Genomic DNA, 13738 nt, shown 5'->3' with positions numbered 1-13738 from the left:
CTTTTCAAATGACATTTGAACTCTTTCAGTAGCTGTACCTATATCTATGTACATACTTCACAAGCCACCATAATGTGTATTAGGCCAAGAGTACCTCGTACCACTATTAGTCATTTCCTTTCCTGTTCTGCTCACAAATGGAGTAAGGGAAAAAGAGTGTCTATATACCTCAGTAGGAGCCCTAATTACTCTTATTTCTCATTGTGGTCCTTACACAAAATGTACAGTGGCAGCAGTATAATCATTCTGCATTCAGTTGCAAATGCTGTTCCTCCAAGTTTTCTCAGTATTGTGTCTCAAAGAGAACAATACATTCCCTCCAGGGATTCCCATTTGAGTTCATGAAGTATCTCCATAGTATTCACATGTTGATGGAACCTGTCAGTAACAAATCCAGCAGTGCACCTCTAAATTGCTTCAATGTCTTCCTTTCATACAACCTCACTGGATTCCAACCACTTCAGCAGTACACAAGAACAGGTCACAGCAGTGTTCTACATGTGGTCTCCTTTATAGGTGAGTTACACTTTCCTAAAATACTACAAATAAACTGAAACCTAGTAACAACCTTACATGCTCACTCTATCTCATATTTTTTTGCAATGTTATGCATAGATGTTTAATTGATGTGACTGTGTCAAGCAACACATCACTCATACTTCATTCAAACATTATTACATAACTGTTTCTCCTACTCCTCTATATTAACTTAAATTTTTCTGCATTTAGAGGAAGCTGTCATCTTACATTTTTCTGCATTTAGAGGAAGCTGCCATACATCACACCAAAGAGAAGTTCTGTCAAAGTCATCCTGAAGATTTTTTTTGGACACTAAAGCATAATCAGCAACCAGTTGCATATTTCTGATCACCATATTCATTAAATCATTTATGTGTATAGAGAACAAGAGCCGTACTTGGTTCTATTACTTATAAAAGTCTTTAAGCCATTCACATATCTGGGAACTTATTCCATGTGCTTGGAGCTTTGTTAACAGTCTGCAGTTGGGTACTGTGTCAAATGCTTTCCAGAAATCTGGAAATGTGGAATCTGACTACAGCCAGTGCTTTCTAAATCCATTCTGATTTATGGACAAAATCTGTCATATGTCAAAGGAATGTATTATTTTTGAATTTAGAATATGCTCAAGAATTCTTCAGCAAATCAATGTTAACGATATGGGTATATAACCTCTCGTCTCTGTTCTTTTACCCTTCTTGTATATAAGAATCACCTGTGGTTTTTTCCAGTCACTTGGGACTTTCTTATAAAGGAGAGATTCAGATAAATAAGAGCTAAGTAAGGGGCCAGTGCTGAAGAATACTCTCTGTAAAACTGAATTGGGGATACCATATCCCATCTGGATGTGGTGACTTATTTGTTTTCAATGCTAAGTTGCTTCTGAACACAAGGGATGACTATTTCTATATCCTCCATGCAGGAGTCTGTATGATGGTCAAGCAATTATAATACAATATAATTAAACAAAGGCATGTATGTACGATTCTCCTGCATGAAAATTTTTTTAAATGTGAAATTTAAAACTTCAGCTTTTGTTTTGCTGTCTTCTGTTGCCACACCAGACTGGTCAGTGAGTGAGTAGATGGAAGACTTTGACTCACATAGTGATTTTATGTGGTCTCCGAACTTTCTTGGGTTCTTGGCAAAATCTTTTATTAACGTACGAGAGAGGAAGTTGTATGGTTCACATGTCACTTGTCACGAATTTCTATTAACTTTTGCATGTTAGCATTCGTGCATTCTCTTTTGAACCATGAGTGCAAAAATCTCTGTTTCCTCAGCATTTTCCAAATTTTGTTACTAAACGATGCGTCTTTTCTGTCCTTAATCCACTCACTCATCACATACCTTTCCATTTCAAATTTCACATTTGGTTCAAACCTTGTCCATAATATCTTTATGTAATCACAGTGGAACTAAATGATGTTCACTCATTGTCTAAGAAAGATGCTAACATCTACTTATCTACTCTCTATAAAAATAGCCTTCTTGATGGATTTATTAACTTTAGTAACCAATAAAGTCAGCATTGTTTGTAATTACAGAGTATAAAATACTTCCGTTGCATGAACGTTGTCAAACTAGCTGCTCAAGACAGTCTTTGTAAAATGCGTATGGAACTACTTCACAAGACTGTCTGTCCATACCACCTAAATGGAGTCCATAGATGTCTCAAACTATGCTTGGTTGGTTAAAGTTGCCTCCAACTAATATTGCATGATTGGGTTACTTCTGCAGTACTGAGCGTAGACTTTCTTTGAATGGTTGTACACTATTACTGGGAATTCAGGTGACTGGCAGAACATCCAATGATTAGCTGTAGTTCATTTTGGTCAGTCACTCAAGTCCAGATAACTTTGCAGTCAGGCTCAATTTTGACCTCAATAGACTCAATATTTTTGTCTTTGTCAATAAACACTCCCCCTCCTGTGGCATCTAACCTGTCTTTTTTATATCCTTTCCAAGCCTCATTAAATAGTTTGAAGTTTTCTACTTCACTTTTAATCCAGCTCTTGGTTCCAAGTTTATTTTGAACATGACAGTTTTCCTGGAGTTCGGAAAATTCAGGAACTTTGTTATGAATGCATCAGCAATTTACTGTTAAAATTTTGACATTCAAAGTGTCTTTAATATGCACATGATCTGATTTTGTTTTATGTGTACCGACTGGTGAGCATTCATTTGAGGACTTGAAGCCATCACCTGGCCAAGGGAGGCTGGGGACCATTGTGAACTCCACAAGTACAGTGGAACCTTGCATAGCAAGCATAATTCATTTCAGAATTGTACTTGTAGTGCAAAACATTCGTTAAGTGAAATAGTTTATCCCATAGAAATTAATGTAAAATATGATAATGTGTTCATGCAGAAAAGATACTAAAAGTTTTATCTTATTCATGCCATTTATTCAAAGGAAATTATACATACAGTATTATCTACATTATTATTCATGAGACATAAGTAATTCTTTTTCCTAGGATGCTATCTATAGTTATTTGTTTCTGCCAGCACTTCAACACTTAGCAAAAGTGCAACATTATCGTCAAATAAATTTGTAGCGTGCATAGCCACCGTTTTAATGGGGTGATGATTTTTAATGTGCAATGCAACTGATTCCCATGCTTTTAGCATTTCTCTTATTGTGTCAGAAGATTGCTGTTACCACCTCGTCCTCCTCTGAAAGATTCCTTTACACAACTTCCTGCTGTGAAACTCACTGCAACTCCATAAGCTCTTTGGCAGTTATTTCTTTGTTGTGATCTTCCACAAGCTCATTGATATCTTTGTTATCTACTTCTAGTCCTATGCTGTTGGCCAAAGACACAATCTCGCTGAGTACAGGCTCCACAGGTGCTGACTCAAAGGCCTCAGAGTCACATTCAACAATGCACTCTGGCCAAAGCTTCTTCCAAGCAGAAGTGAAAATTCTTTTGGTAACCCCTTCCCATGCCTTTCGATCATCTTGATGCAGTCGATGATGTTGAAGTGATATTTCCAAAACTCTCTGAGAATGAGATTGGTAGCATCAGTCAACTGAAAGCAATGCTTGAAGAGTGCTTTAGTGTAGAGCTTCTTAAAGTTAGAAATAATCTGCTGGTCCACGGGAGTCTCAAATTGGATCTTGATAAATTGAAATTCGTCATGGAGGTTGTCCTGTAGGCCTTCAGAATGGGCAGAAGCGCTGTCCATAACAAGCAAGACATGGAGTGGCAGATTCATCTCAAGCAAATAGTTTTTTCACCGAAGGATGAATGACTTCATTGATCCACTCACAAACAAGGTCGGGTGTCACCCAAGCCTTGTTGCTGGACCTCCACATCACATTTAACCTGCTCTTGTGGACTTAAAATTCTTGAAACCTCGTGGAGTTTCTGAATGGTAAACAAGCAGTGGTTTGATTTTCAAATTGTCACTTGCATTGGCACAGAATAGCAGTGTGAGATGATCTTTCATTGGTATGCGACTGGGCAGTTCATTCTCCTCTGCTGTTATAAAGGTATGCTTGAGCATCTTTTTCCTGAATAGACCTGTCTCGTCACAATTAAAAACCTGTAGTGGCAGATAACCCTCATAAACTACGAGCATCTTGAAGTTGCTGATGAAGTTCTTTGCTGCCTCGTTGTTGGAGCTTGCTGCTTTGCCATACCTCACAAAGCTTTGGATGCTGATTCTTATCTTAAACTTCTCAAACCACCCACAGCTTCCTGTAAACATTTCTTCAGCCGCTGGTGATCATTGCGTCTTCTTAACGATGTCATTGAAAATCATTCTCGCCTTCTCACAAATGATGTTCTTGTTAATAGTATCACCTTGCAATTGCTTTTCATTTATCTATAGAAGGAGCAACCTATCAACATCATCCAGAATACAAAACTGTTGTTTATTTAATTGGATGGATAAAAAAATCTACTCACCAAGCGGTGGCAGAACACAAACATAAGAGACTGTTGTGATTGGCTAGCTTTCAGAGCCAGTGGCTCCTTCTTCAGGCAGAAGGGTTGAAGGGGAAGGAAGAAGGGTGATAGAAAATGACTGGAGAGGTCTAGGGAAAGGATAGATTTCAAGAAAGTCACCCAGAACAGTGGGTCAGGGAGACACCGTATGGGATGAGAAGAAAAGACTGATTGCTTCGGACTGCATTGGACGAGATTTGAAAACCTGCGAGTTTACATGTTGAAGCCAGGCTAATAAGCAAGACAGAGGTTACTACTAAACCATCGTGCACAAGTTAATAAGAATGAAAATCTGTATGCATTGTACATAACAGAGGTGGGAGGGGGGGCAGTGAAAAATAGATGCGAAAGATAATGAAAGATGTAGGAAACTGAAATGGAGTGAAGCAAAGAGTAGTTAAAGTGAAGAAAAGCTGAGACAGAACAAATTAACATAAACTAAGGCCAGGTGGGTGGTGAGAACCAGGGACATGTTGTAGTGCTAGTTCCCACCTGCGGAGTTTTGAGAAACTGATGTCTGGGGAAGAATCCAGATGGCTCGTGTGGTAAAAGTGGCACTGAGGTCACGAATGTCATGCTGTAGAACATGCTCTACAACAGGATATTGTGAGATGCCAGTGTACACCCTCTGCCTATGCCATTCATCCAATTGATAATTTGGTGGTAGTCATGCCAATGTAGAAGGCTGAAAAGTGTTTCCATAATAGCTGGTATATGACGTGTCATTCCGCAGGTGACTTTCCCTTTGATAGTATATGTGTCATCAGTTATAGGGCTATTGTAGGTGGTGGTAGGTGGGTGCATGGGGCAAGTCATGCAGGGGGGTGGTCACAGGGGTACGAGCCATAGGGTAGGGAGATGGGTGCAGAAGGAACATAGGGTCTGACAAGAATATTGGGAGGGTGACGGAAAGCGATTCTAGGTGTGGTGGGCAAAATTTCAGACAGAATGGATCTCATTTCAGGGAATGATTTTAGGGTGGCCTTGTCAAAATAGCTGATTGACACATTCCAAACCAGGATAATACTGAGTCACCAGTGATGCGCTCTACCTTATGTACTTATCCATTTGTTTATTTATTTATCTGTATCACGAAGGTTAATCAATATTTTGTCCCTACATCTTTTATAGTACTGATTTCCATGCTCGTAGATGGATCTGTTTTCATTTGCATATAAGAATTCCATTGTTATATATGAATTTGCATATCACAATTTATGGTTCATTACACTGCATGGCCTTTTCCCGATCATCTTTCGCCGATTTATTCGCAAATTTGCAGCTATTTTCTTTTCCACTATCCACTTATCTTTTTTATACGTAATTCTTTCATTTTTTTTTTCATTTGTTTTTTGGCAAACCACTCTGGTTGACTTTTATTGCCATCTCTTATGACACTTTAACTGCCAAGCTAAATAGTTTGCATTTTCTCCCACGACTTTCACTTTCTGTTTACCCAGTTTCTATGGATTATTCTTGGTTTTGGAGGCAGTGGTGAAGGCTGTGGGATGTTAAGGAGATTGGCCAGACTCAGTTTGTAGGAGAGGAGTGGTGGTTGATGGTGTGGCCATTTAGGGAGTTGCAGAGGTACAGGAAGGGAAATACCACTGTTCAGGTAGTTTATGAGAAGGTGGGATAGCTTTTTGAGGTGAAGTCTGGCATGTTGTTGCAGTTTGAAGTTGGCTTAGCAGGTGATACCATTCAGGGAATCATGAGGGGCAGATAACTGCAGGATTTTGTAGAAGGAGAGAAGTCTGGTAGAGTGGAAATCTGCTGATGAGGCATATAGGTCACAGATTAGATGGGTAAGAGCAAGAGATTGCTGTATTTGAAACTGTAAAAGAGCCTGGTGTAGGGTAGGATTGCATCCAGAAACAGGGATTTTCAATGTTAAGCCCTTTGGAGTAGCCCCAAGGGACAAGCAGGTTTCAAGAAACAGAATGTGGGACCTTAGTTTTGATAGTGCATAGGCACATTTTCGAAAAGCACAGATGTAATATGAGATGGGATGCATCATGGTAACAGAGGGCAGTTTGGAGAGTTAGAAATCGTGAGAGTGGCAAAAAACTAACTAAGCAGAGGGTGGAAAAGAAAAAAAGGAAAAATGTCAGAACAATTAGAAAAATTCGTATGGAAATTGTTAATAAGAGGTAATGAGTGGGCAATCTATGTTGACACTAAAAATGATAAAAGAAAAAAGTCAACTGGGAAAGTCATGAAAACAGATGAAATGTTAGAAACTGGGTAAACAGAAACTGAAAGTCATAGGAGAAAATGCAAACTACTTAGCCTGGCAAATTAAAGTGTCATAAGACATGGCAATAAAAGTCGATCAGAGCAGTTTGCCAAGAAACAAATGCACAAATACATGAAAGGGTTACGTATAAACATGATAAGTGGATGATGGAAAAGAAACTAGTTGTCAAATTTGTGAGTAAATCAGCAAAAGATGATCAAGAGAAGGCAAAGCAGTCTAATGAACTGTAAATTGTGGTATGCAAATTCGTAAATAACAATGGAATTGTTGTATGCAAATAAAAACGGAAATGGACCCATCTACGAGCATGTGAATCAATATTAGAAAAGGTGTACGAGATGGAATCCAAAATTTTTGGGACTGGTGCTGCCATCTGGAAAATAAGAGTAGTAGATCTTTGCACCACTAGGTGGTGAGAGCTGCATATCTGATGAGTCAGTGTGCGGAGTGGAAGTCAGCTGGGAGGATGTTTTGCATGTCCACAGTGATTTCCTTAATACTCTGTGTTTGGTGTGTGGCGATTTTACGATGGATCCGCGAACAGAATAGCATGTGTGCATCAAATTGTGTGCGAATCGTGGAAAAAGTGCTACGGAGGCCCTTGCAATGATACAACAAGTGTTTGGGGGACAGGGGATGAGCCGCATGTGTGTGTTTGAGTGGCATGCTCAGTTCAGTGCCGGCCATACAGATGTTGAAGAAATTTGTGCCAAGGATCTTGACTGCCAATCAGAAGGCACAGCATGTTGAAGTGTGCACAGACCTTCGTCAGACCACATCTGATGATCAAACCTTCTTGTCACGGGTTATCACTGCCGACGAGAGCTGGATTTATGGTTATGACCCAGAGACAAAGCAACAATCGATCCAGTGGAAGAGCCCGGGCTCTCCAAGACCCAAAAATGCGAGACAGGTGAAGAGCAAAGTGAAGAGCAAAGTGAAGAGCATGATCATCATTTTCTTTGATACCAAGGGAACTGTGCACGAAGAATTCATCCCAGTCAACCAAACGGTGAATTCCATGTACTACTGTGATGTTTTGTAATGGCTCCGTGAAAATGTGCGGCAATGGCAGCCTGATCATTGGTGTCAAGGGAACTGGCTGCTGCATCACAACAACATGCCCTGTCACATGTCCTTGCTCACCAGGACCTTTTTGGCAAAAAACAACATTGTGGTTATATCCCACCCACCATACTCACCAGATTTGGCACCTTGTGACTTCACGCTATTCCCAAAACTGAAACTCAAGTTGAAACGCCATCTGTTCGACACTCTAGAGAGGATTCAGGAAGCATCGCTGGTGGTGGTAAACACCCTCAAAGAACAGGACTTCCAGAAAATGTTTGACCAGTGGCAGAAGTGCTTGGACCGGTGTGTACGTGCGGATTGGAATTACTTCGAGGGTGGTCGTGACCATTAGTCCAAAGGTAAGGTTTTCAACAGATGGCACCACCAGTCTCAAAAATTTTGGATAGCACCTCGTAGGGGCAAAGTGTTGATTAATCTTGTTGATACAAATAAATAAACAATAAATAAATAAACAAATGGATTAGCACGTAAGGTAGAGCACACCGTTGGTGACTCAGTTTTATCCTGGTCTGGAATGTGTCAGTCAACTAGTTTGACAAGGCCGTGGCTTACAAAAATCATGCCCTGAAATGAGATCCATTCTGTCTGAAATTTTGCCCACCACACCTAGAATAGCTGTCCGTCGCCCTCCCAATTTTCTTGTCAGACCCTATGCTTCTTCTGCACCCATCTTCCTACCCTGTGGCTCGTACCCCTGTGACCACCCCGCTGCATGACTTGCCCCATGCACCCACCTACCACCACCTACAATAGCCCTATAACTGATGAAACCTATGCTATCAAAGGGAAATCCACCAAGCCACCAACAGAACGACACACGTCATATACCAGCTACTAAGGAAACACTGTTCAGCCTTCTAAATCGGCATGACTACCACCAAATTATCAATTGGATGAATGGGCATAGGCAGAGGGTGCATACTGGCAACTCGCAATATCCAGTTGCAGAGCGTGCTCTACAACATGACATTCATGACCTTGTTTTACCACATGTACCATCTCAATTCTTTCCCCAGACACCAGTTTCTCAGAACTCCACAAGTGGGAACTAGCACTACAACATGTCCTTGGTTCTCGCCACCCACTGGCCTTAATTTACACAATCTTCCATCTCAGATTTTCTTCATTGTAACTACTCTTTGCTTCACTCCATTTTGGTTTTCTACATCTTTCATTGTCTTTCTCTCCCACCTCTCTTACATACAAACATACAATGCACTTAACTTTTCACTCTTATTAACTTGTGCATATGATGTTTTAGTAGGAACCTCTGTTTTGCATATTAGCTGGTCTTCCAGCCGTAAGCTCTCAGGTTTTAAAATGTCATCCGATGCAGTCTCAAACAATCAGTCTTTCCTTCTCATCCCATACAGTAAGTCTCGCTGACTCACAGTTCAGTGTGACTTTCCCAAAATCTACCCCTTTTCCTAGACCTCTCCAGTCTTTTTCCTTCACCCTTCACCCTTCTTCCTTTCCTTTCAACCCTTCTGCATGAAGAAGGAGCCACTGGTTTCCAAAAGCTTGCCAATCACAGCAGTCTTTTATGTATGTGTTCTGCCACCACTTGGTTAGAAGATTTTTTCATACATCCAATTAAATAATTTTATCAATAATTGATTTAAACCATTGTTTACATACTCTTGTCTCTCCCTTTGAATCATCTATGTCCTTAATCTTGTCCTTGTTCTTGAGGATAGTGCAAACAGTGGATGTAGACTGATCATATGTGCGTGCTAATCCAGCAACACTCGCACCATGCTATCATTTTTCAATGATGTTACATTTCATTTCTAAGGTCATATTCTTCCTTTTCTTGTAGCTTTATGTTCAAGAACATGTCTACAAAGGTTATTAATATTTGCACACAATAAGACACTGTGTGAAGACAAGTTTGGAATAATGTTTGATCATAAACTGGACTTAGATTGTTGCAGAAAGAGTGCTAAACCCAGATTGCAGTACGTACTAAAGACTTATTCATATGCCGTTGCAGACAATGAAAAGTGTTCATATTGTTGAACGTTTCACCCACCATTTGCAAGTGACTTGTGATAATGAGTCATTTTTATTACACTTTGTTTTGCTCATTATGCAAATTATGCATTATGGGAGGTGCTCGTTAAGCAAGGTTCCACTGTACTCTGCTACCCAAGTAGCTGCTTCCTCTGCCTGGTAAGTCAGCAGTGAATTCGAGGTTTGCTTTTGTTGTTGTTGTTGTTGTTGTGGTCTTCAGTCCTGAGACTGGTTTGATGCAGCTCTCCATGCTACTCTATCCTGTGCAAGCTTCTTCATCTCCCAGTACCTACTGCAGCCTACATCCTTCTGAATCTGCTTAGTGTATTCATCTCTTGGTCTCCCTCTACGATTTTTACCCTCCACACTTCCCTTGAATACTAAATTGGTGATCCCTTGATGCCTCAGAACATGTCCTACCAACCGATCCCTTCTTTTAGTCAAGTTGTGCCACAAGCTCCTCTTCTCCCCAATTCTATTCAATACCTCCTCATTAGTTATGTGATCAACCCATCTAATCTTCAGCATTCTTCTGTAGCACCACATTTCGAAAGCTTCTATTCTCTTCTTGTCTAAGCTATTTATCGTCCATGTTTCAATTCCATACATGGCCACACTCCATACAAATACTTTCAGAAACGACTTCCTGACATTTAAATCTATACTCGATGTTAACAAATTTTTCTTCTTCAGAAACGCTTTCCTTGCCATTGCCAGTCTACATTTTATATCTTCTCTACTTCGACCATCATCAGTTATTTTGCTCCCCAAATAGCAAAGCTTCTTTACTGCTTTAAGTGTCTCATTTCCTAATCTAATTCCCTCAGCATGACCCGACTTAATTCGACTACATTCCATTAGTCTTGTTTTGCTTTTGTTGATGTTCATCTTATAACCTCCTTTCAAGACACTGTCCATTCCGTTCAACTGCTCTTCCAAGTCCTTTGCTGTCTCTGACAGAATTACAATGTCATCGGTGAACCTCAAAGTTTTTATTTCTTCTCCATGGATTTTAATACCTACTCCGAACTTTTCTTTTGTTTCCTTTATTGCTTGCTCAATATACAGATTGAATAACATCAGGCATAGGCTACAACCCTGTCTCACTCCCTTCCCAACCACTGCTTCCCTTTCATACCCCTCGACTCTTATAAGTGCCATCTGGTTTCTGTACAAATTGTAAATAGCCTTTCGCTCTCTGTATTTTACCCCTGCCACTTTCAGAATTTGAAAGAGAGTATTCCAATCTACATTGTCAAAAGCTTTCTCTAAGTCTACAAATGCTAGAAACGTAGGTTTGCCTTTCCTTAATCTTTCTTCTTAGATAAGTCGTAGGGTCAGTATTGCCTCACGTGTTCCAACATTTCTACCGAATGCAAACTGATCTTCCCCGAGGTCGGCTTCTATCAGTTTTTCCATTTGTCTGTAAAGAATTTGCGTCAGTATTTTGCAGCTGTGACTTATTAAACTGATAGTTTGGCAATTTTCACATCTGTCAACACCTGCTTTCTTTGGGATTGGGATTATTATATTCTTCTTGAAGTCTGTGGGTATTTCGCCTGTCTCATACATCTTGCTCACCAGATGGTAGAGTTTTGTCAGGACTGGCTCTCCCAAGGTTGTCAGTAGTTCTAATGGACTGCTGTCTACTCCGGGGGCCTTGTTTCGACTCAGGTCTTTCAGTGCTCTGTCAAACTCTTCACGCAATATCGTATCTCCCATTTCATCTTCATCTACATCCTCTTCCATTTCCATAATATTGTCATCAAGTATATCACCCTTGTATAGGCCCTCTATATACTCCTTCCACCCTTCTGCTTTCCCTTCTTTGCTTAGAACTGGGTTTCCATCAAAGCTCTTGATATTCATGCAAGTGGTTCTCCTTTCTCCAAAGGTCTCTTTAATTTTCCTGTAGGCGGTATCTATCTTACCCCTAGTGAGATAAGCCTCTACATCCTTACATTTGTCCTCTAGCCATCCCTGCTTAGCCAATTTGCATTTCCTGTCGATATCATTTTTGAGACGTTTGTATTCCTTTTTGCCTGCTTCATTTATTGCATTTTTATATTTTCTCCTTTCATCAATTAAATTCAATATTTCTTCTGTTACCCAAGGGTTTCTACTAGCCCTCATCTTTTTACCTATTTGATCCTCTGCTGCCTTCACTATTTCATCCCTCAAAGCTACCCATTCTTCTTCTACTGTATTTCTATCCCCCATTCCTGTCAATTGTTCCCTAATGCTCTCCCTGAGTAGTCCCCGCCTGGAGATCCGAATGGGGGACTATTTTACCTCCAGAATATTTTACCCAAGAGGACGCCATCATCATTTAATCATACAGTAAAGCTGCATGCCCTCGGAAAAAATTACGGCTGTAGTTTCCCCTTGCTTTCAGCCGTTCGCAGTACCAGAACAGCAAGGCCATTTTGGTTAGTGTTACAAGGCCAGATCAGTCAATCATCCAGACTGTTTGTTGCCCCTGCAACTACTGAAAAGGCTGCTGCCCCTCTTCAGGAACCACACATTTGTCTGGCCTCTCAACAGATACCCCTCCATTGTGGTTGCAGCTACGGTACGGCTGCCTGTATCGTTGAGGCACGCAAGCCTCCCCACCAGCGGCAAGGTCCATGGTTCATGGGAGGGTTTGCTTTTAAGCAACAAAATCCATGAATGTTGGAAAACAATTAATAAGACAAACACTCCGGTTACCCACCAAAACTCCTACAGAAATATTACTGTTGTCATTGAATTGATTGAAGAAGTTTGGAGAGTAACATCTCAAAGGGTAGAAGAAATGTTAAGCGTTACTAAAAATTTGTTGTACAGACTTGAACAAATGGAATCTGGAGCAATTGGACAATTTAGCTGAGATTTATCAAGACTTCTTGTCCATGAGTGACTATGTCAGGAACTGGTTAGGCAAGATTATTGCTGGACTTCTTGCCAAGGACTTTCTATGGCCCGAACTGCTTAGGCGAGATTATTGTTGACAATGGGATTTGGTGTTTTTCCAGTGATCCTGAGATTAAAATGTCAGAATTCTGAATTTATCGCCCGCATCTCGTGGTCGTGCGGTAGCGTTCTCGCTTCCCACGCCCGGGTTCCCGGGTTCGATTCCCGGCGGGGTCAGGGATTTTCTCTGCCTCGTGATGGCTGGGTGTTGTGTGATGTCCTTAGGTTAGTTAGGTTTAAGTAGTTCTAAGTTCTAGGGGACTGATGACCATAGATGTTAAGTCCCATAGTGCTCAGAGCCATTCTGAATTTATCAGCAAAACAACTCAAAGACTGAAAAAAATGCACTTTATATTTACTTGGGGAGGTGTCATCTGTGATGTGGAAAGGGTCTGCCAGTGGTTGTGGAGTGGAGTACACGGGGTGTAGGTCATTTGTATATTGTGGCAGGTGTCAGTATGAATTATGTCTGCCATCTCAGTCCTGAGGATATTATTGGTTCCTTTAGACAGGAGGCTGAAGTTGTGAAGACAGCTCACCTTGCATTCAGAGTGGCAGCACAGAATGTGATTTGTGGTTTTGTTACGAGAATCAGTTGTGGCCCTTCGACATGGAGCCAGTTTGTATGATATTAATCAAGTGCATCCATGATTAAGTTCCATAAGTTGTCTCACTTATTAACAGTAATAATACTTGCTTAGCACAATGCTGGCTAAAACCAGAAGTGAATAGCAGAAAAATCTTAAATTCTGACTGGGATATAATTTGCAAGCATAGACTGGATGCTGTTGATGGCAACATATGTATTATTGTGAAGAAATGGGTCATATACACGTAGGTTAATTACAGATACCAAATATGAAATATTTGAGTGAAGATAAGCATCAAATGTAGTTCAAATATGGTAATCAGCTATGTTTATTAATCACTTGTCTCAGGAGCCATAGTG

The 13738-nt window shown here is 40.5% G+C and overlaps 1 protein-coding gene across 1 annotated transcript in view; it reads left to right on the top strand.

Moving 5' to 3' along the window:
* The window catches only part of LOC124590493 (myosin-I heavy chain), a 219827-nt gene that overhangs the window by 126594 nt on the left and 79495 nt on the right, over positions 1–13738 (top strand). The gene's annotated exons all lie outside the window — the stretch shown is intronic.

The sequence above is a fragment of the Schistocerca americana genome, chromosome 1 (genome assembly GCF_021461395.2).
Source record: "Schistocerca americana isolate TAMUIC-IGC-003095 chromosome 1, iqSchAmer2.1, whole genome shotgun sequence".
Lineage (NCBI taxonomy): Eukaryota > Metazoa > Arthropoda > Insecta > Orthoptera > Acrididae > Schistocerca > Schistocerca americana.
The sequence above is the reverse complement of the archived record's forward strand: the minus strand, read 5'-3'. Positions and strand labels throughout refer to the sequence as shown.